The 18,775-nt window shown below is 36.2% G+C and overlaps 1 long non-coding RNA gene across 1 annotated transcript in view; it reads left to right on the top strand.

Moving 5' to 3' along the window:
- Positions 1–18,775, top strand: part of LOC138237878 (uncharacterized) — a 35,531-nt gene that overhangs the window by 4,953 nt on the left and 11,803 nt on the right. The window contains exon 2 of the long non-coding RNA XR_011189204.1: positions 17,951–18,166. This is a non-coding gene — a long non-coding RNA (uncharacterized lncRNA). The remainder of the gene's footprint in view (positions 1–17,950; positions 18,167–18,775) is intronic.

The following is an 18,775-nucleotide window of genomic DNA, read 5'->3' as shown; positions in this document are numbered from 1 at the left end:
GAAAGAGGCTATCTGCTGCAGTACGTGTTGTACACTGAACTGTTGCTAGTCAAGGGGAATGATGTAGACTCTGTGATATACTCTGAATTCCATTTCAGAGACCTCTCCCAGCTCTCCTGTAAGACTTTGCTGAGCAAAAACTCTTTTTTAGAATAACTCAATTTTTAAAACTTGCATGCATCAGCACAGTTCTCTATCTAACCTGTAATGTACTTGATATGCCTGTGGGTTTAAGGTTGTGTCTTGCTAAGGCCACTAAAATCAGTACATTTTAAGAGATTAAGTTACTATATACATAATAATTATTTTATTTAATTGAAGTCTACTGTTTCCTCCGAGTACTCCAGTGTCCAGAAACATGCTTTAGGTTAATTGGCTTCCGTCCTGCTGTAAGTGTAAGGATGTCTGTGTGTACCCTGCTTTGTGCCCGTTACTTGCTAGGATAGGCTTAGGCTTCACCATAATACCAAATTGGATGAAGCAGTTAGTAAATGGATGGATGAAGTTTTTGCAAAAATGTACAGAGAAAGAAAAAAACACCTTCTACTTTAAAATGAATACTAATTGTACAATGATTGATCAGTACCGCAGGTTCCTTGACAATGTTTAATATGAAAATATAAGCAGTGAGGAATTATTGATTTTTTTAAATATATTTTCCTTTATTTCTCCAAACCCATCAATTTGCCATTTGCTTTAAATTTGTGTCAGTTTTAATAACAACCCATCTTTTAAATGGCATTTTTATACTTTGTACTTTATAATATTGTATTATAAATTATATAATATTGGATATTTAATTAGAAAAAATGCTAGTTAATCTGTTGCATTTAACCCAAAGAAGTTTATGTATAAAACATTTTCATATGCTTGGAATTACATCAGTGTCACCAAGATACAAGTTGTTTGAAGATGATAAGAAAATAATTTTAAAATAGCCATTCAAAAGAATAATATCAATTAAAACATGCTATTGCTACCTCTCACATGTTTACGTAACTAGAGTCCTCAGGTGTACATTTTGATTATTGGAAAATGTGCAAATGTCTTATTTCATCTTAGTATACCCATCGGTATGAAACAACTCTTTCAAATATGCACACAGAGCACAGTAGCCTTACAGCATAACTCATACAAATTAAGAACCCTAATACCTTCAGCTTTCATTTCAACATTGGCATAATGGCTCTTCATAACTGAGCTCTCAATTACTTATCTGAAGTTATCATTCTGAAAACAATTTTTTTAAATTAGATTACATTAAACTGTCTGTTCCACGACAAAGAGAGCTTTCAGGAATAGTTCCTTTGCCTTCCTGTGCTTGGATTTGAGTATGAATCTATACAACGCAATGCAATTAATTCAATTAAAGGTTCAGCTGACAGATCAGCTAGAACAAACTTTCCCATTGTTCTTTGTGTCCATCTTTTTCCAACACAGAACACAGCCAGATACACATGATTGTCTTCCCGGGGTACAGAATCCATTGATTAGTTGTCTGTATGTATTTAAGGCATCAGTTACGATTGGAATGGGCCTCTATCCGTGGGTGTTCTTTTTATGAAACATAGCCTATTCTTTTACTGTATGTGGTATAAACAGTGCCTATGTACAGTAATAATACCTGTAGCACATATTTCATTCCCTGCAGTAAGTTAATTAAATATAGGTTTTAAATGCATTTTCTGTCATGTTCCCAAAACAGTCTTGGGGAATAATGGGTTCAAATATGAAAAGCAAGAACAAGTTTTAATGTTTCTTTGGTTTCTTTTCTATAGATTTTTTCTTCTTTGAAAAGCATTTATTATTTTATTAAAACCTTAAAAACAATATTATAAGAAGCTCTCAAGCTGGTTCATCTGAACTACAGCATAATAAAGCTCTAAACCTGTAATATTTCAGTACAGTGGATAATAAACTGTAAAAGCCAGAGTGAACCTTAATAATTTGAGTAATCTCTTCTTTCATCAAAATAAATGCATGGAATCCTGTAAAATACCCAAAAGCCTATTACAGAATTTATCAATTTGTTGCATAAAGCCAGATGCACAGTTACACAATTGCACCCTTTATAACATCACATCCAGAGCATGTTCTGCTTTGCTGTACTCTTAGGCTAAAAGTGTAGGGATAATTACATGCTGTGTAAAGTGTATTCAATATACACATTCCACATTCTGGAAGTGCACTGCATAGACATGTCTAAGTCCCAATTTAAAGAAGTATTTGAAAGATGTGCTTGTTTTAATACATTGTTTGTGTCTACCTTTGTTGCAGCTTAGCTGCTCACAAAATGCTTTATCATACACATTGAATCTGACGCTGACACAATAGCCTCTTTGTTGCCTTGGCTGAAACGGTGAGGAAAGGCTTACCTTCTAAATGATTTTTCTTGGAACTTAAATTGAAGGACAGTGCTGCTGGAACAAGCTTCATAGCGGCTGAGTACTTTAAGACATTGCAACACTGAGGTGATTGAATACCTCATGTGTAAAGTCACCTTGCCTGTTATGAAAGCAGGATATTGCAAGCCCATTAGCACCAGATCTATACAGTATCTTTTCTTTCTGGAGCTCCTGTCTTTTACAAGCAACAACTACTTTTTTATTACTAACTAATATATAATGTGCATATTGGTGACAAATTTCAGTGACAAGTATATATACATACAAATCTTAATATATACACTTTTGCTATGGAAAAAATATGTAGACATTTTGCATTGTTCTGTTCATTTAAAGCTTTTCCGTCTTTTTACTACAGTAAACATAATTCTGTGGTTTCCACTGAAATGCTAGACTTTTTGTAAGGTAACAGTTAATCTTGATAAATCTTCATTTTGGTAGGACAAAAGAAGCCTCACAGCTTTATGAATGTGTACAGAAGGACAAATTATGTTAATGAAAAAGAACATCTGACAGTGGTCTAAACATTAAAACACTTCATGTTGGCAGCTCATCAATACTTTACTTTGATTACCGAGTTAGGGTGATCACAGTTTTGAAGACGCTGATCAATGTGAATGAAAGATGATTAAATAACAAGCTGTGTTTCTTTTCACCCAGGCGGAGCTGGATTAATAACAGTGAAATCTGTTACAGTAGAAAAGCCAACAACTGGTGGAGGATTTAAACAAATTTAAACAAATTGTGATGCTCACATCCTATAAATTGTAGCTTTTCGTAGTCTATAAGATGTCTAAGACTTTTACACAGTAATGTATATGTTTAACAAAATTAAGAGGTTAATTCCATGCCAAAAAGTAAAAAGGGAGAAAAAAAAACAAATTTCGATGATGAGACCTTTTCAGGAATGTATATATAAAGTGCATGTGTGTGCATACCATGTAAATCATTTTGCTTTTTCTGTGAACTTTCTGTTAACCTCACAAATAAGCATTTAAAACATTGGCAAATGACACTGATTCTACCCAGTGTGGGGATCAGTGAAGCGCAGGATCAACACATCCACAGGATTTTAACTGGATATGCTTCTCATTTCAATACAAACAAATGCATTTCTGTTAGTAAGCACAAATATACGTGAATCCCTATCAAACCTCCAAAAGACATCACCTCATTTCCTGACCTGATTGAACCCCGACGAGGAAGATATATGGAATGGGTTTGCCTTTATTCCGGACTTGCAGGAGAATAATGGGGTCTCAAGGCCAAGTGTAAGGAAGGGAGTTGCAGTTCAAAGGCCCCACTTCATTGACCTATCAATCCTATTCCCTGGTCCCCACTGAGACCTTACCCTAACAATGGCTCCCCTGTGTATGTCCACAACACTGCCCATCTGCCTAAGAAATATGTGGATCTGGGGCTCATATGTGGAGATCTGGTGTCTCGTAGTAATCAATCACACAGAAATATTTAATGTAAGCTTTTTGGGAGAAATTGTCCAGTAGACCTGTTTACATAATACTCACATTTACTTTGCGCAAATAATAGTTGTCCAGTATTTTAATACTTAAAGAAAGATTTAACAACATAAACAGAGTTTAGAAGAGAAGTTGAGAGGAGAGGGGAAATTACTGCCTTCTGTTTTAAGATAAAGAGACTGATTAAGCCTTGTTTGTTCCATGAATCTCATAAAAGTAACAAGAAATGCAAATTCTAATATTTATTCACTGATTGATTTAGGTTTATTCGTATTTTCTTGTGTTTCCAATTCAACATTCATTAAACAAGAATCAAACAAATATTCAGAACATCTCTTTTTTCTGTTAAGTGTTGTTTTGAATTTATAATTCTAATGTATTACTGCAAATACTTTACATGCTGTTTTGTGACCATACTGCAGTACATCTTTCTTTTCTGCATCTTAAGAAAATCTTCCAATGGCTTCCAAAACTACATTTGTTTTTGTACTTTGTATCTATTTATGCTAATAGTTATTGGACCTGGAAGATCTCAGCATGGTATCAAAGCTACATTTTGAATCAATCTCTTGCTTACAAGAATTTGTAAGCATTTGTAAACATTTGTAATTTTATGAAAGGTTCTGTCTAATCAAAGAACCATCACACAACATTTTGTGCTAAAGTTTCTGTCTATTGTTAGCTAATTACAAATATCTTGACCAAGAGGTGATTTTTTACAATCTATGTTTACCCCTTGACCATGCACTAACAAGCAAGCTAAGAATCAAACCAAATATAATATGTGTACCTACTCACTAATGAGTGCAGGAAAGCACATCAAAAGAAACTAATGAAGATTAGTATACTTATTCTCTTGAACATCAAGGAAAAATAATTTGCCATGATATAATGGAACTCAGATAAATAAATGATAAGCGATTTAATACTGTAGCAGGAATTGCAAACCACATGGGAGTGAATCAACATTTCTTGTACTTTTTTCCTTTCATCTTTTGTAAAATAAAATCTTTATTTGAAACTGAAATAGTATTGTGAAGTGGAACTGAGCAGGTTAAATTGATGACTTTTTGGATTTAAAACTGAAACATTTTCAAGCTTTAATATAGATGTGTAGAGAAATGATAATATACCAAGTATATCTGTGCTTGCAGGTAATTAGCGTGTATTTTCTTCAACTTGGGTCTGTTTTCTCAGCTTAAATTACTCATTATTTCTGAGATCCATTTTCCCTCATTGGCACACTCAGTAATGTACTCAGTAATTTAATTTTTTATCCTTTTGAGTGTTTTGCTTTGATAAATGTAGAATTTGGGGATTTGTTTTCTACTTTTCAAAGTAACAATCATTTTTCAACTTGTCTAGTCCCTCATACCATAGACCATTTTAGACAGAGTTATCTTCTGTACACATGCCTCGGTACAAGAGTCTAAGCCAGCGTGTTCCTCATATTACAATTCTGAACAGAGAGCAGTGCTAAAGCATCAATACTTTATGATCAATGGGAGGATGATCACAAGTTCCATTGAGAAGACCTTGTTGTGCAGGTTCCCTGCCACAGATATGTGTCTGTTATGTTCCTAACTGGGGATCATGCAGGTGACATATCTGTAGGACAAATCCTGCACTAGCTGAGACTTTCACAGGATGATGGATTTTGAGAGTGAGATTTCAGAAGCATATTTGGCCACTCTAGATCCTTTAGTTCATGGGTTGGCAAACTACGGTCCGTGGGCCAAATCCGGCCTGCTGAACTTCTCTGAGTGGACCACAGCTCACTACTGTTTGAATCTTGAGGGTTCGTTTTTGCATCAGATGTTGAAAATCTTCCACCAGTGGCCTCTACTTGTTAGCTCAGCTGCTCTCTTGTATCTGAAATTTCACTTGATATAGAATGTAATATTTTCTCAGGAATGTTGTTGATTGCTTACATGATGGAACCAAGAATATATTAGATATTGCTCCTGGGTATAATACATTAATTTAGTGGAGTAGGAATTTTTTAATTGTCTTAAAAATTCCCCAGTAATATCCTTGAGACATTTAACTCTTAAATTTTCTTTCTTGTTATTTTTTTCTTTATTAATTGATTAAACCATTAAGATTGCTGCTTTTTTTTACTTTGATTTACTCATACCTATGATGTGGCTGTTCTGTGCAGAATATCTTTTAAAATGCTGTTATCCATTCTCTGCTGTATCTTGCTCTGTTGGGATTTTCTTAGATTCTCTTCCTAATGTGTTATCCTCAAAAAATAAACCTTTGTGTTGGACAGAACTGTTATCCTTCAAGCCTTGTAAGAAAGCAGGTGTCATGGTTAGCCATGTCTACCAATTGAGACATTCCTGATGGTTTTTCTCAATCAATGTAAGAAAAAGTAAAATCCCCCATTATTTCCACATCATTCTTTACACATATACTGTACTGCTGTGTCAACAGTATTAGAAATTCTGCATTGTTCTACTCTTTATGCAGCAACAAAATTCTACAATAATCCTGAAATATTTTTGCTTTTTTCTTTACACTAATAACTTGTATGAACAGTAGCCTTATGATTTTATGAAAGAGTAGAGAGGAACAAATTTGTATTCCTGATGTCAATATATCAAACTGCATTGATATCTGGATTTAGTGGTCTACAGCACACTCAGAACACTATGCATTTCTAAAGAGTTTTGTAAGCGAGATCCATATAGATTCTGAAACTTCTGTTTATCTGATTTATGTACCTGTCTCCAAATGCTCTTTCTGACACACAGTACTACACATTCTTCTCTTCCACTTGAATACTGTACATTTACTCATGCTGTATTCATCAACATCATTCTGTGATTCAGTGATTCTAATTACATCATTATTGGGTGCCAATCCAGCAGCTTCTAATTTGTGTATTATGTGTCCTAATATTCCTGACATTTACTTATAAACACCTAATTATCTGGCACTCTGATGTTTTGTATTTCCCTTGGGGTGGGAGACCCTCCCTGTCTCTCCTTTTCTATTTTTTATTCTCCCTCCTTCCATGCTAATTTAAATGTTTTCAAATTTCTGTGTAGATCATTATGTGTATAACTGGCAAATATGCCTGACATTCTGTTATTTGTTTCCTCTTGGCATGCCCAATTAACACTTCTGGCAAACACAGCATTACCTCTGTAGTCCCATCAGTCTTTGCTTTCTCCCTCAGTGCATCTAAAGAAAAGGGATGAGGTCCTCATGTCATGCTTTGTACTCCTTGTTATTGTCGACAAATCTTGCAACTCCTTAATGCAAACGGAATGCACTTAGAGATTGAATAACAAGGGAGTAGGCTGAAACTAAAACCTGCCCCAGGTTCTGCATAATTCCCTCTGTGCAGTGAAAAGCTCCTTTTATAAAATATTCCTGCAACAAAGCAGAAAATAAAAGATTGGATTTACACCTTAAATGACTCTTCTTGTTGCCATTTTTTGCTGTCAAAGATAAACCAGCAACAGAGGTCCAGACCTTAACACTTCCACCCTCATTTTCCTCTCCTGGACTTAAAGGGGAACTGCAATGCTTTTTTTTTATTTCGGGGTTATAATGAATTGGTAGTGATGAGTGTATTTCACACTACAATGAAACTACCTAGTACCTTGTACAACCTCCAATTTACATCAAAGAAGAGACAAAGTTTCAATGTCTGTGCAGGGCTATACTGCCAGCATTGTCCGCGATTCAGAATAAGGAAACAAAACTTCCGGTGACAAGAAACTGACCCCATTACATTGTAAACATGCTTAGATTTTGCGTTGCCGTCAATGAATTTATTTTGTTACAGAGATTTAATAACCGGTCTGAGAAATTGGGACTGCAGTTCCCCTTTAAGAAAGTGTTTGTGCTGCCCGAGGTACCTGAATATAGAGATGCAATTCATACCGTCCACACTAACCATCGTAACTGTAGCCCTTAATTTTATTTCAATTATTGCACCATAAATCAGGGAACCTATTTCAGCAAACAGCTCTTTTTCCTTTTTGATTGAAGGAGAGGCCTTTAAGAGAGAGGATGTCGTGATTAGATCCGATTTTGCAAATGACCTGCTACTTTTTGAGACTGGCTGTATTTTCAAGCAGCGAAGTCAGTCCGACTGTGCAAGTAGGAATGTGATCCCTGCTGAAGGCAGGGGTGTGAGGGTGAAACAGAAGAACAACTCTGTGCTTTTTTCAGCTGCCAAGCTGCTTTCCTTTGACATAAAAAACGTTTGTTTTGCTTTGAACTCACCTTTCCTGCTTCCTTTGCTGTCAATCAGGCGGCACATTTGCTACAAAACGGAAGAGTATTCACGCAAAATCACTTCCTTTATGATTTGGCATGCAATGAGTTCCGTTCTGAAGAGAATTAATTTTTCAGAAAGTAAAATAATAAAGCATTCAGTTTTGTAGGATCTCATGCAATTAGAATATACATGAGAAAGACGAGAAAACTACACATTTAAGTATTCATATCAGTATACTATCTGTAGCTATCCTTGTTCTTTAAATTGGTCTTATACCATTTTTACACCATCAATTTTGTAATTGTATATAATATCTACACTATAAAATGAAGATACAACAAACACAGGGTGTAGAATGCCGTTTAAATTAATTCGGTTTTGATTCCGAGCCAAAAGGATTTGGATATTTACAGGCTCATCTGAGACTGTCACCTTTGGAGGTCTGCTCTCAGAAAAACTGGTGTTGGCTGCCAGTTCACATCAGTGGGATCAGTAATCCTTGGCATCCCTTTCTAACGATGGCTGGAATGTTCAGCTGGTATTAATATTATCTGAGCAGAAGAGATGGTACCTGCAAGGTGGCACGTACCATGTTAGCTACAGGGAGACTTTCATTGCAGACTGACACTGTAACATGTTGCTGCAGGGGGAGAATCTACTATTAACTTTGAGGGGGGATTGGCCAAGTGGTTATTTTTGGACCATGACATACATCTTACCATGCTTCTTGAAGATGACAGGGTTGCAATAAAACAAACTTGGATTTATTTTTATGTATTGAGAGTCCTTGTATTCTGAAAGTGCCAGCATCTCTAAGTCCACTTGTCCATTTTAGCCCACTAAATGATTCAAAAAAATATTTTTTGCTAAATTTCCTGCTCTGGTACAAGCCAAGGAGTATGCATGTATCTTAGAATATTCATTCAAAATCGCCTCTAGCATCTAAAATGGTTTCATTTTAAGATTAGCTTTCTGTTGTTATAAGATTTAATAGTTGCTAGTCATTTGTAAAAAGACATTTAGATTTTCCCTATTCTTTGAAATTATTTTAACAACATGACTATTCTTTCCTTCAGAAAAGTGACAACATATAACATTTTGTTAATGTTCTGCTTACTCTTTATTTTCCTGTCTCTTGAGTAGTCTGTAATCCTGGCCTGATAGTGAGGCCGCTGTGGATACTTTGTACAATGTGCTTTGTATTTCCATTCTCTTTATCGTTTAATAGATCTTAGAAGGTATGGCTTTTAAATATTAACTGAAGGCTTACAATTGAATCTATTCCTTCGATATTAATTTGCATAACATTGCATCCAACCATTGTCTAACTGATTCATCCAATACAGGATCACAGAGGAGCCAGATCCCGACCAGCTGTTGGTGCAAGGCTGTAGACACCCTGGATGGGACTGCAGTCCATAGCAGGGCAGGCAGACACAAACATGCACACATTTACATTCGCGCCAATTTTCCCAGAAGACAATGAACCTACCAGTATATCTTCCAACTGTGGGAGGAAACTGGAGCACTCAGAGGAAACAAATGCAAACACATGGAGAACACACAGAAGTCCCAAACTGACCACAGGGCCCCAGCACTGTGAGGCAGCAATGCTGAAACTCGTCTTTTGTGTTGCTCTCTAAACGTGTTCATACAAACAAGACTTTAAAAAAATCCAATCAAGGTTTTGTGTAAGTTTAGAGATTTGTGTAAATCATATACAGTATGAGATTGTTTGCATGCAAATGCAGATCCAGTTAAAGAACAGGGATATAATGAAGCAAGTGTAAAAGAAAAACTATTTTAGGAAGGGTGATAGAGAGACAGAAAGAAAAATTAGAATATGGCATATGGTTAGAATTAATAGGTAAATGCTTTTTTCAGTACTATAAAAGCAAAGCAACAGTCAAATGTGAAGTACAGTAGATCCAGGATAATAATGGAAAATACATAAAGGGAAACAACCGATGTATTGAAAAAAATCACTGAGGTATTTACAGAAATCCACACCATGCCTCAATCACAGGGTGTTCTATCAATGGTACTTACAGAAACGAGATGTTATTCATGGGCTGTTAAGAAATACACATTGACTGGAAAACTGAAAACTGTAAATGCCGTGCCCATTCCAGAAAAGGGTGACAAAACCGAACCGAGTAATTACAGATCAATACGTTTTACTTCTATTATATATCAGATTATAAAATTAATAAGCAGGGTTCTTGACACAAGCAAAAACAGTAATGGACACACAGAATATGTGATATGATATGTTTAGATTTTCAGAAGGCTTTTGACAAAGGTCTTCATAAAAGATTCAATTTGAAATTGCATTCAGCAGACATTCAAGATAGTGTATGTTTATGTCTCACTTCTGGTTAATGGAAAGAAGACACAAGCACTATGAGTATAGCTGGAATACCACAGGGAGGACTAGCAAATGAGGAAGAGATGTAAAAAAAAATCCAAAAGGTATAGATAGAATTCAAGACAGGTGAAACGCCTGACAGATGGTATTTAATGTAGACAAATGATGAGTGTATATATTTGTAAATCATAGTATGTGTATCCTGCTTATTTTGTTCAGAATGAAATCAAGAGATGTTAAAAATGTACAATGCACTAGTAAAACATTTACAATATTGTATAACCTTTGGTCACTTCCAAACAAAACAAAAAAAAGATATTGCTGCTCTGGAATCAGTAAAGAGAAGAGTAACCGGCAAATTCCTGGGTTTATAAAATTTTCCTACTCTGATAAGACTGAAAACGTGAGCATTAACGGACAGAGGAGTCTACAACAGGACCTGATTCACGGTGTTCAATGTCCGCAAATGGAATTCTTCAGCATTAACACTGAAGCATGAAACCGAGAACACAAATGTAAACTTTTAAAATCAAGACCACATCTTTACACACAGTGCTGTAGGGATATAGAACAGGCTTCCCAGCCATGTCGTTGAAACTGATTGATTCTTGGTTCGATTGGCTAGTAACTACCAAATCGACTAGTTGAGCCAACTGCCCTGTTTTTTTTTTGTAACCTTTCTTAAATTTGTATTATTTGGAGATAGAAAAAATATTGCTAAGATCTCATACATAAGAAAATACTTAGTCTTTTTTCATTATTTATTCATAAATGGAATGTATTAGTGTTTACCCTCAAATAATGATTGAGAATTACGATTTTGAGAGACTTCTTTGATAAATATTTTTATAAATATGCCCCTGTAGTAAAACAATATTTTATTCCTGTTCCACTTTTTCTGTAGTTGTGTGAGCTACCAATTTAAAATAACAGAAAGCACTTTTAAACTAATAAGCATTGTAAACCAGATTGATCTGTGCTGGAATAAATCCTGGGTTGGATTCTACATTGGCCTTTTGAAAAGACTTCTGTGAGCTCGACAGGCTTGAAAGCTTCTCTTTGATTGAGAGGAATGTGGAGAGGATATTAAAGAAAAGCGAATGTTTAAACTGAGTTGTACACAGCTATTGTTTGAATCAGGATGCACTCCTCTAGCATTGCCTTCCTCAGTTCAACCAGCTGTTTTCATAAAGAAATATTTTTAATATTTCTGCATTGTGGGAGAGAATTCTTTTAGGTAATATAATCAGTAAAAAGAACACTGAAAGAATACTAAAAAATACAGTATTTTGGTATTGTCATAATTAGAGACTAGAGGGATGTTAATATAACTATAGTAATGCATTTTGTTAGCCATATTAATCATTATCATGTTCAAGTAAAATATACTCATTTAGATGTGTGTATACAGAAATTAACGATTGATGAAGGTCATCCAAAAACATGGGTAAAACTGGAAAATACTGTGAGAATTTACTGTGGTAAAAAATGTACAAGGATTTATAATGGTTTATAAATTTCACCATTTTGCTTTCCTGTCCCAGAAACATTTACTTCTGTAGCTTCTGCTCTTCATATTAGTTTATCAGATTAGAAGAAACTAACTTTTCTAAAAACGCCTGCCAGTGAAGAGTAAACGTGGAAATATTTTCTAATATTGTAAATTTTCGTGAACAATGATAACTCACTAACCAAGCTCCCTTATCTAGTGCCTACAAATAGCACAGAGCTTTAGCAACATACATTTAAGGTTGCAGAATAAAAGTAATAGTATATTTTTCTTTATGGTAATGTCCTTATGGTAATGACCCTAACCCACAGCTAAATTACTTAAAACTAAAAAAAAGAGCATGTGTCCTCACTGAATGCTATAAGATGAGATGCTCAGTTGAGTACAGAAGAATAATACTACTAGTATAAATATGTAATGGAAATTGTCTAGGAATAACTTAACATAAAGTAATTGTAATATACACTGAAGGTTGTGTGACACGATGCCCAGAGAATGGGCATTGGTGCTTTTACTTACTGTAAGGTGAGATCTGGTCCAAAGAAATTGCAGCCAAATTACATTAGAAAGGTTCTAAGGCCGTCCAGACCCTCTGCAACCAATGTTAACAAAATGTGCTTTTCCGGACTCTTATAGGCTTCCATGTGAATGAATATTTAAAGATAATTCTCTCACCTATTTAGTTGTATTTCAGTAAGTTTCCCAGGATGTTCCCTTGATTTTGACATCCATATACAGTAAACCACAAACACACACACAGAGAGAGATGTGGTGGTTGAGTTTTAAAAGATCAATTAAAATTAAATAAACTGATCATATAATGAATTTATTTTAAACTCTTGCAAAGAGGCCTTTCCACTTTTCTTCTTCTTACTGCAGCATGTGGTTGGAGGAATATTTTGATGTATTTATTCCTTGACACCTACACTGTTTCTTTTAGTACAGTACATACAGTACCTGTGGAGTACACCCAGGGGAGTGGGAGCCAAGGGGGCATGAATGAATTCCTGTGTAAAACCTTAAATGATTAACTGCTCCCAGGGAGAACTGAACGGATATTGCTGTTGTCATGTAAACAGAAGTATATAACAATTAATTAAACATCTCCTACATTTTTAATTTCATATTCATGATTGATGGTGAAAGAGATTCAGCCCTAGAAAAAACAATTATGTGCTAGTTTAACTTTCTAATATACAGTTTCGGTGAAATGAAATTTTATAATCTCATGTCACAGATATCTTGTTATGACTGCTTGTAATGTGGATATCACTCATTAACTATTCATATATTCCCTTCTATTCTGTTTGTATAATTGAAAGTAATATGCAATGAACCGTAGAACATTAAGGCAGCTATATATTGCATATGTATATTTTAATGCCGAGAAAAATCTGGAAAGTGTATGGCTGCTATCTACAGATTTGGCACAGTATTGTTCTCAAAGCCATTCCAGAATTTCTTATAATTCCAATGGGTTCTGTTTCCAAAATGATAATGGGTGCAATCAATAGTATGCAATCTTTCTGCCTTTTCTCCCGTACAAATAGTGTTGAAATGATATATTCTGCTGGCTGTGAATCCTTTAAAAAATGGCCTAGCAACCATATCAATACTACTGCCCTTGCTAAAAACAACTCCAAACCATAACAGCAGTTATCCTGTAATAGTAATAAAGCATGCCATGATGCCTTCTGGGAGAAAAGGGTAAATCGTGTTCTTTCGGGACCAGTTCTCAGGTGTCAACATGTGGGTATGTGCCGCACTGTGGTGTAGTCAATGCCAGTGTCCTGGGGACTGGAAGGACATGATTGATGGTGGGTATTTGGCAGGAGTCTTCCACAGGTTTAAGGTGGATTCGGTTTGGAGGTCAGTGGGAATAAGACAAAGATTATATAGGGATATTTCAGAGTAAGCCGGGACACAGCTCCGTTAAGAAAGAACCATTTGTATGCTGCTGGAGTGTCTGACATTCGCAGTCACAGGGAAATATTTGTACCTCGGATATCTGGTCTGGATAATCACTAAGCTGTCGGCTAATGGGGGCTCTTCAAATACACTACAGCATCTGCCTCTGCTGCTGCTATTATTGACAGCAACAGTGCTACTGGAGACAGATTAGAGATTCATCTTTGTTCTTCTCCTGTTACCAAATAGCAGTTTGTCAGGGCAACATCACCTTGCATCCACTTTCTACTGTGCTGCTGACACAGTAAAAACTGTTCAAAACTTGCTCATGCCCTAATTCTTGGGAGCTTCGAAGTGTATGTCTGTTAAAAGAGACAGTGCAGGAGTGGAGCTGTGCATGGAAATAGCTGTAGATAGGCTGCGTTTGGAGAAGGCTTACATTCGGTTAATCACCTCGTAGACTTGTCTGAACTCTCCTCCACGGGCCCAGGTGCAGAGTGGAAATGGACTTGCCTCCAGTGGTCAGCAGCCAGTTTGAGAAACTCCCCTTGTGGCTCGAGAATGGACCCGAATAAATATCAGTCATCTAATTAAAAATAAATTGGGTGGTGGGATCTAAACGCTCGGCAAACTGTGATCCTTTCACTTCAATGTGACGCTGTTCTTTGTACGCAGTGGCTCTCTACCCATGGCTCTCTTGCAGGCTGTGTGAGTTGGAGAGATTTGATCTGATTTGAAAGGTCATCATGTCATGTGACATGAGCTATTCATTGAGTTAATTCATTTAGTTAGTCTGCTGCCCAATCAACACTTTGATTTGGATTGTGATTCATCTGATTTAAGGTATTAATGTAAACCTTAAATCTTTAGTAGTTCAGGTGGGTAGCTGCGTCAGCATGCGTAGGCTGCAAAGGTACAAGTAAGAGGTTTATTCCACGCACACACCTGAAGAAGGCTCCACGGCCGAAACGTTGTGTTTGCTTTCTTCTTTTTTTCAGTATGGAATAAACCTCATGCTTGTTCCTTTGCAACCTTAAATCTGGTTTGCTCAACTGAAAGCTCAAGGAAAAGGGCAAGCTGGGGCTGTGCATGACTCTGATTTGTTTAGGCCAGGCCTGTCATCTATCTCACAGTGTCTGATATTTATGTGTGAAGCCTGGACAGGAATACTGAAAAGGATTACGTATTCATTGATAGGAAAATTGAAAGCCAAGAGCAAGCACCTAGTGACCCCATCTTTTTCATTGCAGTTACAGAGGCTTTGTACTATATTATCTGAATTTTCCCATGATTGTAATGTACTGATATATGTTTGGAATTGTGTAGAGTGTGTAAGTGTACTAATTTATGTCAGACAAACATGATTGTTTCTTCCCAGACCATCTGGAAACATATGTAAGAATCTAGGAAATATGTAAGACTCTTTTTATTGATGTGATCAAAAATAGCAACGTATAGAACGTGAACTTATAAATCAAATGATTACATTTAACCTTGAAAGAAGGACATTTTGTTTAATAAAGAATCATATTGAGAAATGCTGTATGTTAATCGCTGTAATGCACTTTGCTGTATTTTTTGTATATTCTAAAAAAATAAATTGGTTTCCTTTTTTATTTTTAGGGGACATTTTACTTTAAGCTTGATACTGAGATTCTATCTGTGAGTCATCTAATGGTTCAGAAAAGCAACACAAAATTATTATATTCTCCTTTGAATATTCTCCATTGGAATAAACACTGTTAAGTGGCAATAGAAATCACTATAGAGCTCCCAGTAAGTTACAAAAAGCTTTCAGTTTCACCTGCGCAATCTATGCTTTTCTAATAGTGTCAGGGTCAAAATCCAATAATTAGACTCAATCGTATGTCTACATACAGTACAGAAAGTCACAACTTTCCAGGGACATTTTGGATTAAACACTTGGTTTCTGATTGTGAAGATTGTGAAGAAATACAAAGGAGATATAACGATATTACCTTTACATGTTTGTGTTATTAAATGATAAAAAACATAACATACAGTAAGTAACCTTTCTTGCAAGTATGTTTTTATTTCTTTCAAGTTCTAAATTATGTTCTGTGAGTGACTGAGTCTTTGGCACCCAAATGATAACATAACCTGCTGGTAAATATTGCAAGAAAAACTGAAAACGTCATAATTTTTATTTGCGCAATATACTGTTCCATAAGAACACGGAAGAAAATATCCACACAAAGAAACCTATCCCATCGACTGCACTGTGTTCCAGTGAACTGTATTATAGCGTACAGTATACAAAGGTCATTTTCAAAATAATGACCTAACCTAAGTTCACCTAAAGAAAATAAAAATGGCAGTTTATCCAGAGCCGTAAAGGACATAATATTTTTTTAGATGTTAAATTCACATGTTCACATTTAGCAATACTCTGTAGACAACAATGGCACAGTGATTCAAACAAATGCACATTACGTGTACTGTATAGTCCCATTCTATACATATTATATATCATACCTGTATATACTCTTTCACAAACACCAGGCACAGGGCTGGTGATTTCAGACTCACTGTATGTGTGAATTGATGCAGTAACTCAAATGGCATCTTCGGCAGCATGAACAGCTCACAGATCGTATCAATGTACTGAACTTGATAGAATAAAAGTGCAATGACTAAGGTATCAGTCACCATCTTCACTAAAGGACTGCATCCTGATTGCTTAAGCTGCATTTTGACTTTGGTTTGTTGAGGTTTATTGGATATTTATGTGCCAAGACCACAAACATTTTTTTCTTCCTCTGTAAGTCAGGTGTACTTACAAAATGGTGACTGCAGATGCCTCACCCATGCTTTTTGGACTCTGCAGTCATTTTAAGAAATTACTTCAAACTTCAAAAAACTAAACAGCAAAAACAAAACTGAACATAAAAGCAGAATAACACAAATTAGCAGCACTGTGATGTTGTTATAGGTACGCTATTAAATGAGCTTTCATCCTTTCCATCACGTGATTATGTTGAGACCAATTACAGAAAATAACACTGCCGATCCTGAAATTGTAACAAAATCATTCAAATATATTAATTTGCAAATTAGAAAGTTAAAGAGCTAGAAACTGTTTACTCAAGTTCTGTTTTTAGTTGAAGAAAATAAATTCCATTATCAGTCCTCACTTTTTTACATAACAACAGTAGCTGTATAAGGCTGGTGTTTTTACTTTAATGATCGGAGTGCGTGAAGTATATTTCTAGAGAGAAAGTGATATTGTTCATAATCCTGTATATGAGCAGTTGTCCCTGTCTTTCTCCACAAACACTTCTAACGATTGTCTTGACCCCCTGTCTTCATGTTACGTAGCTTGTTTGCTTACCGGAGGGAAGAATGAGCAAAAGAAGAGTTTCAGTAGGAGATAAATTATTGATATTTTGTGCCAGTGTTTCATTGCCATGAGCAACACAATCCTGAAGCAAAACAGGTGGAGCTGCACCAAATGGAGTCTTCCTGATCTCCTCCTCCAAAATGAGTGGATTCACCAGATACTTCTTCATACCAGAAGAAGGCTCCACAGCCAAAGCGTGTTTTTTTTTCATGGAATAAACCTATTACATGAATTAATGAAGTCTAATGTCAGACCATGGTTATGTGTTGGGCAGTGGAAATACTGAGTAAAACCACAGCAATCCAAAAAGCAAAAGGAAGAGATGGTAGGGAGCAGTAAGAGAGGCAAGCAGTAGGGACAATCCACATGTATGTTGAAATCAACAAGAAGTAAAAGGAAAATAATTACAAAGGCTGGACAACAGCTGTGATTATAACTCTGTTGATCAGTCAAGGACGTAATAATTTTACAAATTATTTGACAAAAATGTAGTTTTAACAATTATGCATACAAGGGATGAAAACAGCACAGAAACACAATGTTTCTGCTCTGGAGCCTTCTTCAAGTGTACACTAGCAGGGAACTATCTAAAATTGTAGATTTAAACACAAAGTTTCTCATTCCTGATCATGTGTTGTGGCACTCATGTTTTCAACACTTTGTTTCTTTTTCTCTTTCAGGACCCTATGCAGACAGCACAATCCAGAAGGGAGTGAACAGACACGGGGAGGAGACGAGGAACTGGGATGGTTGACGAACAGGGGGCCCTGACAAAGGTGCTCGGGGGTCCAGATAAACAGTCCAAAAAGGAGTCCGAAGGGAATCCAGTACAGGCCAAAGTCCAGAGCCACGTAATCCACCGGGCGTCCATGTTTCAGCGCACAGCCAGGAACAGAGTGAGCATCTGGCTTTTGAAGGGAGCAGGTGCACAAAATCAACTAAAATGTGAACGAGCCAGAGCGCCCTTAAGGGGAAGGGATTACAATCGTGACACTTTCCTAGCAGAACACCACTACCTGGTTTTAAAATCCTTCCTAAGTGTATGGAGGGGGCAGTATCACAAACTGCGAACAGCACACAGCAGACTGTCTGTCCAGTTTTAACAATCATTGGCAAAGAGGGGAATTCGATATGCTGGGATGTTAAAGGCTGTTCTTTCTAAAAGCCCTTTTCAAAAGGGCTGTGTTTCCAGTTCAGGGATTTTAAAAGCTGTCACTTTGAACCTGAGCTAAATCCCTACTCCACTGGTACTATTGTAGCAGCCACCTGTCTGAACTGACCAAATCTTTCAACCTGAAAGTTCAGTAAGGGGCTTCTTCACCCATTTAAGACGTTCAGGCTTAATATGTTGCTTTGCAGCAACACATTTTCAGTGATGACGGACGTGCCAAATAAACTGTTATAGAAGTAGTTTTTAATGGTGATTATACTGGAAAATCTCACATACTGAATGCATGCAAGATAAGATTTATTGGCCATATACAATTTCTTACATTAGGAATTTG

The sequence above is a fragment of the Lepisosteus oculatus genome, chromosome 1 (assembly GCF_040954835.1).
Source record: "Lepisosteus oculatus isolate fLepOcu1 chromosome 1, fLepOcu1.hap2, whole genome shotgun sequence".
Taxonomy (NCBI): Eukaryota; Metazoa; Chordata; class Actinopteri; order Semionotiformes; family Lepisosteidae; genus Lepisosteus; species Lepisosteus oculatus.
The sequence above is the reverse complement of the archived record's forward strand: the minus strand, read 5'-3'. Positions and strand labels throughout refer to the sequence as shown.